A 7,854-nucleotide genomic window follows, 5' to 3' on the forward strand; every position below is an offset into this window, starting at 1 on the left:
CTCAGACTGGACTCCATGCCGCCGCTGGCCCCGGTAGGGAATACGCCTTACCAGGGGATGTGGACCCTTACAAAGCCAGGTTCAGCAAGAGACAGGAGGTGGGCCCCTCATCTTCCTACATTCCACAGAGAGCGCAGCAGTGGCGGTGGGGAGCTGGCCAACAGATGTCCCATGGGAGGCTCCCCACCTCTGTCACTCTCCCTTTTTGTAGGGCCCACATGAGAAAGTTACCCCGTCACAGTGGGAATACCCACGCTGCAAGGTGCCAGGAAATCTGGCTGGTGGTGCCAGCTGTTTCTGGGAGTTGTCTGGGAATGCCAGTTGTCGGGCAACTGGAGACCCTAGCCCAGGAAAGCTGCAAAGAAACCACTTGTCCCAGATGAGGCCGAGCTCAGAGGCAGTCCCTCTGGCTGGAAGGTGGGGGTCCAGGTCCCCACTAGCGCATGGTCCGAGCCACACTGTGATCCTGGTGTTTGTAGAGTGCCCTGCTCCTTCCTCATAGACAGCGAAGGAATCGGTTGCTGACAGCTAGATAGGAGGGGCAATTTGGAATTTAAGAAAATAAGAGGGCCAGAAGCCATTCTGTATAAGAGATTCATGAAAACGAAGAGCAGAGTAACAGGTTAATACAAAAAATGGAGTAGCAGGAGGGCTCACAGCAGACCAGACTGATCTGGACAGAAGAGAAAGTGAATGGGGTGTTCTAAAGCCTGCAGGACACCACAATTTGTTGTAAGACGCTGTCCTGCATCCTCTCCTATCCACCTCTGTTGGCAGTGCCCTGGAGTCAAGTGACAACTGAAAGCGCCCCCCACAAAGGTCCGAATGCTCCGTGGGTGGCAGTGCCTGTGCTGTGAACCACTGACCCAGAGCCCTTGGGGGTTTGCTGATGGATGGTAGGGGCTGAGGTGGGCAGTTTGAGAAATACAGGTGGGCGAGGGTTGGCCAGCTATGGAAACTTTCTGGACTGGGAAGTTAGTCAGAGGGACGAGTCAGTGTGAGTCATGTTGGGGGCAGGTGGTGGCTCCCTGGCGACAAAGGCATGGGTGTGGAGGTTAGGGCCGGGGAGAAAGGAGAGCTGGTGGTCTTTTCCTTTTGTTTTGTATAATTTATGTACCATAAAATGCACATGTTAGTGTAGAATTCAGTGACTATTGGTGCATTCACAGAGTTGTAAAACATCACTGCAATCTTATTTTAAGTGACTGTTTGAGCTTCAGTGAGGCTGAGGACGCAGGCCAGGCCTCAGGGCTGGTAAGGACTGGACGTGGGGTTGAGACAGCCCCTCCTTCAAGGTCATGGCGGGAGCCACAGGCAGTGGGTGGACCAGGTGGACCCCTGGTCCAATGGCTTGGGGTGGGAGCAGGAGGAGGAGGTGACCTAGCCAAAGAGGCACAAGGAGGCCAGGAGCCTGGCTCAGAGCCCACGGGAGGAGAGTGGGGGAGAAGCTGCTGGCAGTGCTCCCAGCAGGGGCAGGGGTGGTGTCAGGGGGTGGGGAAGGCAGGGTGGGGGCAAGTGGGAGTGGGAAGGGAGCCCACTTTCTTGGTGAGGAGAACAGGGAGACATGGAAGCCAAAAGGGCGGTGGGCCACGAGGTGGAGGTGGAGGAGGCAGCGGGCGATCCTGCTGGAAACCCCAGGTCCATTCCTTTAGTCCGCCCTCCTCACCCTCCCATCTACCCTCCTCGCCGTCCCTCCTCTCACCACCTTTCACCGCCTCCTCGCCTCTGCCCTTAGTCCCTTACCCCATCTGCACTCTGGTTTAGTCCAAGCCACCACCCCAGACCTCTGTGCCCACTCCCTGCCCCCTGCCTCCCCCAGTCCCTTCTCCACAGCATTGCACTAAGTGTGACAAAATGTCAGTCTCCCTGAAACGATGCAATAGCTTTGCAGCTGTCATCTCTGGGGAAGAAAACACAATCACTTCAGCAGCGCTCCTCAAGCCAGGCCTCACCTGCGGCCTGGTCTACACCCACCACCCCGTCCATGCCCGCCCCCATCCACGCCCCTCCCCCCCCCCCCCCCCCCCCCCCCACCCCCGCCCCCTCCATGCTCACCCCCATCCACGCCCATCCCCATCCACGCCCACCACCCCCCACCCACACTCACCCCCGCTGACGCTCACCCACATCCATGCTCACCCCCATCCACGCCCATTCCCATCCACGCTCACCATCCCCCATCCACACTCACCCCTGTCCACGTCCACCCCCATCCATGCTCACCCCCGTCCACGCCCGCCCCATCCATGCTAACCCCCATCCACACTCACCCACCATCAACGCTCACACCTGTCCATGTTCACACCCTGTTCATGTCCCCGATCCACGCTCACACACACCCACGTCCCCCCATCCAGGCTCGCATCTGTCCACACTCACACCGGCCCACACTCACCCCATCCCATCCCACGGGACCCTGCCTCACAGTCCCGCCCTTCCTCTGCCTGGAACAATCTTCCCCTTCAAATCCACTCATAGGTAGGCCGGCCCTTCCTGCAGGCCTCTTTCCACCCAGCCAGCAAACACCACACAGTCTTCATGTTTCCTGTGGCTTTTCAGCAGGTTGGATTTTTTCCTTACGGTGTCTGGAAAAGGGAGTCAAGCTTCTCACTCCCCTCCCTTGCTACTTTCTCCTCCCTCTGCAGGCTCTGGATCAGGCTGCCAATCTGTAAATGATGTTTTAGGTTTTTCTTTGTTGTTGTTTTGGTGCTGTGAAGACTGCCTTGTTAACACCAGGTGCTGAAAGATTAAAACTTATCAATCACCATCATCAAAGCAAGGAGGGGTAGGATGGTTTCAACTAGTCCCAAATTTCCTGGAGGAATTTGGCCTCTTGTCAGTTCCCCTCTCCCGAGGCTGACATTACCAGCAGAACAAAGTCCCCTCCAGTTGCCCACTCTCGGGGTTTACTGAGTTAAAAATCTCTTAGCTTGGGCTCTGTGCTAAGCACAAGAAAGGGACCAACATTTCTTGACTGATAATATATTAGTCGTTTCTTGCAATCTGACTGTGGGACTCTAAGAATAGTATATTTTTCTGGAAGCAGTTTTAACAACCTAGAAAGCTTAATTAAGCTTTCCTGCTGCATTGTTTAAATTGAATTAGTAGCAGAAGAGTATTTTTAGAAGTGAAATGATTATTTCATGTAACAGATACATGTCTGAATATTCTTAAACCTCTATATAGGCCAAAACATAGCTAAAGAATTGACTTCACAAGTCTAAAAGTATGAGCGGTTGCTTTTACATACGTCATCACTATCATATCTATTTATTCAATTTATACCTTGAATTCTTTTTTCCTAAGTACAAAGTGAGCTGGGATTGGAAGAACTTTTAAAAGCACTTTACAAACGTGATAGGCCTGGAGTGATTTTTCAGCTCCTTCTGGTTTTGCTGGTCTGGGTGGGCTCGCTTCCTAGCTTTCAGTCTTGTTTGGATTTTTTTTTTCTTTTATTCAGAGGAACCAGGATATCACTTAGTGGGGACTGCTTTGTGTATCACTTTGGATAGTAAAAGTACCTGATATGGTTTGGTCGTGTCCCCACCCAAATCTCATCTTGAATTGTAACTCCCACAATTCCCACATGTCGTGCAAGGAACCCAGTGGGAGGTGATTGAATCATGGGGACAGGTCTTTCCCATGCTATTCTTGTGATAATGACTACATCTCAGGAGATCTGATGATATAAGGGGGAGTTTCCAGGCACAAGCTCTCTTCTCTTGTCTGCCGCCATGTGAGACACACCTTTTGCCTTCTGCGGTGATTGTGAGGCCTCCCCAGCCACATGGAACTGTAAGTCCAATAAACCTCTTTCTTTTGTAAATTGCCCAGTCTCAGGTATGTCTTGATCAGCAGCATGACAATGGACTAATACAGTACCATTAAAAAGTTTTGTTGTGAGGAAGCTGCAGGTTAAAATAGAAAGCAGCCATTTAACTCATGCTTTGAAGTGTACATCTTCTCAGAAACTCGGGTGACCAAAGTGAGGTCCCAGATGGCATATTTTCAAATGAATGCTCTAGCTAGAATGGACATTTAAGGCGCTAGTGAAAAACATGACATGAAAGTGGTCCAAATGAAACTCTCAGATTTCCCTGGGTCTTTCTATATAAGTAGAATAAAGATTGTTTTGATATTGGTAATGTGGAAAATGTAGTTTCCACCACAACTCCTGATGAAGATGACTAAAATATTGATATAAAAATAATGGGAACTGGCCAGGCACGGTGGCTCATGCCTGTAATCCCAGTACTTTGGGAGGCTGAGGCAGGCAGATCATCTGAGGTCGCGAGTTTGAGACCAGCCTGGTCAACATGGTAAAACGCTGTGTCTACTAAAAAAATACAAAAAATTAGCCGGGCATGGTGGTGGGTGCCTATAATCCCAGCTACTCGGGAGGCTGAGGCAGGAGAATCACTTGAACCCAGGAGGTGAAGGTTGCAGTGAGCCGAGATTGAGCCACTGCACTCCAGCCTGGGCAACAGAGCTAGACTCCATCTCTAAATAAATAAATTAATTAAATTAAATTAAATAATGGGAACCACCTAATAGAAGTAGAGGAAGTGATCTCGAGTAGGAATCATCTACATTTGCTTGCTACAGGTTTGGCAAAGGGGCTGAGAGGGCTTCTTGGAGAAACCTGAGGGTGAGTTGGGGTGAAGCATGATGAATTCTATTTGAGGAATTTTCCACATCCTCTGAGATAGGTTTGCCAATTCAGATACATCAGTGAGATCATGCAAAGATATGGGACTGGGCAAAACTGTCCCAAAGGAAAGTGGCGTGCGAAGACAACTCCTTGAGGTGGCCACAGGCACAGGCAAAAATCAAGTTGTTGCTTGCTTTCTTTTGATACTTGTGCTATCAGATGATTCTGCTCTTTAATCTCACTTTTTCATGTTCACCTTTAGCATGAGTTTCAGTATTTCTCCATGTCTCTTCCTCTGCCAAACACTGCAAATCCAGGAACCTTTGTAAACAATCATGCACCATTTCTTCTAAATTTGTGTAGTGCCTCCTTTGATTAGGGATTTTTTGGTGACCTGCAAAATCTCCAGGCTTCCCTTCATCTTCAGCTACTCACTTAGGTTAGCTTCCTACAGGGTAAACAGAGGTGGGCTCACTTTCCTTTCAGGTTTTCTAAATACTGAGCGTAAGTCTTTCTTCAGAAGAGCCATCCCCCACAGCCATGGAGACACGGTCCAGGCTACTCCTACACTCAGCCTATTAGTAATCTCAGAGGCTGCTGCAGGTCAGTGCCAGGCACCAGCACGTTGTAGGAATGTGACTGATGTTACCAATTCATAACATTTCTTTTTTCTTCTTTTTTTTTTTTTAGATGGAGCTTTGCTCTTGTTGCCTAGGCTGGAGTGCAATGACACGATCTCAGCTCACTGCAACCTCCACCTCCTGGGTTCAAGTGATTCTCCTGCCTCAGCCTCCTAAGTAGTTGGGATTACAGGCATGCACCACCACATCCGACTAATTTTTGTATTTTTAGTAGAGACGGGGTTTCACCATATTGTTCAGGCTGGTCTCGAACTCCTGACCTCAAGTGATTCAACTGCCTCGGCCTCCCAAAGTGCTGGGATTACAGGTGTGAAACACCATAACATTTCTTTCCTTAAATTTGGATTCTCTTTCAGAGCAAACATAGGCACTGATAAAATCATGGTAATTTGTAAGTAATGCCTTGTTACTAAAGCAGTGGTATTTCATCATCTCCCCCCATCCCCACGACCCTCTTCTTCTCTTTTTTCTCCAGTCTCTTTACTCTTCACACTTCCTAAGTCTGTGGAGTTTCTCAGCCACAAAAACTCCCCAAAGGGTGCGGCTTGCTCTTCTGCAGCTGACACAAGGACCCCTGCTGCCACCCTCATCTTCCTGATGCCATTTTCTCGGTGTTCACACAGCTCTTTCTGTGAGCTGTTCATTTTAACTAAAGCTGGACCCCATAGCTTATTTTTGTAGTGACCCCTGAACAACATGCCAACTATTAATATTTTGGCCATGAATCTGATGTAAATCAATGTTGTGAATTTAATATTAAGCAAAAGCTTAATTGATGAAACTCCAGCTTGTTTTGTTGTTGCTGCTTTTACATAATACGTCAAACAGAGATGGTTCTGGGAAACCTAATGAAAATTGTGTGGCCATGGCACACCAGACAGTCACACAAATAAAAATACATTTGGAATGAAATCCTATTACAAGCCTCATCATAAATGAATCTTACATTAAATAAAGAGATAACAGTTTCTGGGCCGGGTACGGTGGCTCACGCCTGTAATCCCAGCAAATTGGGAGGCTGAGGCGGGTAGATCACCTGAGATCAGGAGTTCGAGACCAGCCTGGCCAACATGGCGAAACCCCATCTCTACTAAAAAAATACAAAAAAATTAGCTGGGTGTGGTGGTGTGCACCTGTAATCCCCGCTACTCGGGAGGCTGAGGCAGGAGAATCACTTGAACCCGGAGGCAGAGGTTGCGGTGAGCTGACACCGTGCCACTGCAATGCAGCCTGGGCGACAAAGTGAGACTCAAAAAAAAAAAAAAAGATAATGTTTTCCAAGATTGCTCTGGTTGAAAAGAGCTGAACTGATCATGTGTGTTTATAAAAGTAGCAGCAATTTAGTACTTGCTTGTAAAAGAATTAAATCTTCCATCTGCCTGCTCAAATAAAATCATAGAGGAAGAAACTGGAAGAAATCGATATTTTCAAATACAAGAGAAAGAAAAACACTTAGGTTTAAAAATACATTAAATATACATACAAATATATGTTATATTAAATGATATTGGCAGACATATAATACTTTTTTTTTTTTTTTTTTTTGAGATAAAGTCTCACTCTGTTGCCCAGGTTGGAGTGCAATGGCACGATCTTGGCTTACTGCAACCTCCACCTCCCGGTTCAAGCAATTCTTCTGCCGCAGCTTCTTCAGTAGCTGGAATTACAGACACCTGCCACCACGCCCGGCTAATTTTTGTATTTTTAGTAGAGACGAGGTTTTGCCATGTTGGTCAGGCTGGTCTCGAACTCCTGACCTTAGGTGATCTGCCCACCTTGGCAAAAGTGCTGGGATTTTAGGTATGGGCCACTGCATCTGGCCAGTAGACATGTAATACTATGTAGTGATTATGTACATCTGTTTGTTGATATAGATTTTCATAATAGGTGAAGAAAACATTGATTTACATCACTGCAGGTTATAAAACTGCAGAGAAATATGCCATTTAAGTCAGACCACATATGTATGTGTAGGATTCATACGAAAGAATGAAAAGGTAGGCAAATATTCATCAAAAGAGAGGGGGATTAATGAAATTTCAAGCTTTCACTTCACGCTTTTCTTTAGCCTGCAGTATTACTTTTGTAATTAGAATAAGGCTACTTTAATATGATTTAGAAACTATAAAAAATACTACATGGATAGAGAATTCCTGCAAGGAGACTGGGATTAAAGTACACTTCTGTACTAAATAAAAAAAGACCAGGTCTTCCCTTTTAGGGTAGTCAATCCTGTAATTCCGGCACTTTGGGAGGACGAGGCCAGTCGTTCGAGACCAGCCTGGCCAACGTGACGAAACCCTGTCTCTACTAAAAATACAAAAATTAGCTGGGTGTGGTGGCATGCACCTGTATTCTCGGCTACTCGGGAGGGTGAGGCAGGAGATCACTTGAACCTGGGAGGAGGAGGTTGCAGTGAGCCAAGATCACACCTCTGCACTCTAGCCTGGGAGACAGAGAGAGACTCAATCTAAAAAAAAAGAAAAGAAAAGAAAAGAAAAAAAGATTAAATAATCAATGCACAGGACTCAACAGTAATAGCTCAAAACATAACTGACCTAG

The sequence above is a fragment of the Papio anubis genome, chromosome 7 (genome assembly GCF_008728515.1).
Source record: "Papio anubis isolate 15944 chromosome 7, Panubis1.0, whole genome shotgun sequence".
Classification (NCBI taxonomy): Eukaryota; Metazoa; Chordata; class Mammalia; order Primates; family Cercopithecidae; genus Papio; species Papio anubis.